The following is a 1,698-nucleotide window of genomic DNA, read 5'->3' as shown; positions in this document are numbered from 1 at the left end:
AGNGAGGGAGGGAGGGAAAGAAAGAAAGAAAGAAAGAAAGAAAGAAAGAAAGAAAGAAAGAAAGAAAGAAAGAAAGAAAGAAAGAAAGAAAGAAAGAAAGAGAGAAAAGAAAAAGAAAAAGGAAAGAAAGGAAGGAAGGAAGGAAGGAAGGAAGGAAGGAAGGAAAGGAAAGAAAGACAGAAAGAAAGAAAGAAAGAAAGAAAGAAAGAAAGAAAGAAAGAAAGAAAGAAAGAAAGAAAGAAAGAAAGAAAGATATTATTCATATGCAAATTCTGAAGAAATAATGGATCTAGTCAATAATCATCAACGGCTGCTAATAACAAAAAGAGAGATGACAATGGCAGTTTGTGCTCCTTGGTAAAAGTTTACAGCACCACCTCTGAGGCATTCTTGTCAAAAATCAAATCTGAATCTGATGAGACCTCTAGATACAACTAGTGATATATAGGAAACTCAGGGAACAGATGAACATATTAAACACCACCATGGGACTCATTCAGCAAAATCCAAATGTTGAAAATGGATAAACAACCCAGTTTCTTCAACAAATACAGAGCTGAGGAAAAATAAGAACAGGGATGAGCATATACATTAAAAATGAATAAAGACACTATGAGCCAATTGCAACGTATGAAATTACTGGGATCCTGAATCAAACAAATTGTAAAACAATAAAATTTTAAGTTAACCTAGGAAGATTAAATACTATACATTTTATAATATTAGGGAATATTTGTTATGTTTAGGTATGGTGATGACATTATAATTATATATTTTAATGCATCATTATATTGATAGATGTGATGATATGCTGCTTGGGTTTTGTTTCAAAACAACCTGGAGGCAGGATTAGGATGAGAATAGTCAGCAGCAGCAGGTGAAACAAGATGGGCCACGGGCTGATAACTGTTGAAACTCACTGACAGGTACATTGGGTTCATCAGGTTATTCTCTCTGTTGTTGTATAAGTTTGAATTTTCCATAATAAAACATTTTTTAGAGAGCAGAGACAAAATAAAAATATTTCCAAACAACAACAAAAGAGAGAGAATGAAGAAGTTGCAGTTGTTCAGATGGAGGCCAGTGATGCCATGAAGACAGAGCAGAAGCAGCCTGGAAATGCTGACTCTGAGATGCCACACACCATTGTTTAAACATCCAACCAGAAATCAGTGTGTCTTGGAAAGATCATCTCTGGGTCACTAAAGAAAAACATCAAAACTAAACAAACAAACAAGTTCCAACACTGCCATGGAGATCCTGTCCTTAATGCTTTTTATCCTGGAAAGTGGTTGTTTATCTCTCCCTTGTGTTTCCTGTCCATAAGCCAGATCTGCTTCTGTGACAGTTTCTCCAGTCCCTTGGTGACTCAAATGTGATGCAGCAGTCGATACCTTGGAAACCATTGGAAAAGGGAGGAGACCCTGATGGGGGTCCCAGAATGCTTCTCAGATTAAACGACTTCTCCTGCCAGAGAGAACCTGAAGCCTACAGAGCTGAGGTCACTCACTAGTGCCCAGTCGAGCCACCTGAGAAATCAGGGAATGGAGAGTCAGTCAGAGGACCCTGGAGCTGAGCCCAACCCTGCACTAACTGGGCAAGTGACCCTAGAAAGTCTTTGATTCCTCATTTGTAAGGTGGGGCCTGCAGTCACACATGTATCACACAGCAACACGCAAGCACACATGGCGTGTAAAC

The sequence above is a fragment of the Rhinopithecus bieti genome, unplaced genomic scaffold (genome assembly GCF_001698545.2).
Source record: "Rhinopithecus bieti isolate Rb0 unplaced genomic scaffold, ASM169854v2 scaffold_6946, whole genome shotgun sequence".
Lineage (NCBI taxonomy): Eukaryota > Metazoa > Chordata > Mammalia > Primates > Cercopithecidae > Rhinopithecus > Rhinopithecus bieti.
The sequence above is the reverse complement of the archived record's forward strand: the minus strand, read 5'-3'. Positions refer to the sequence as shown.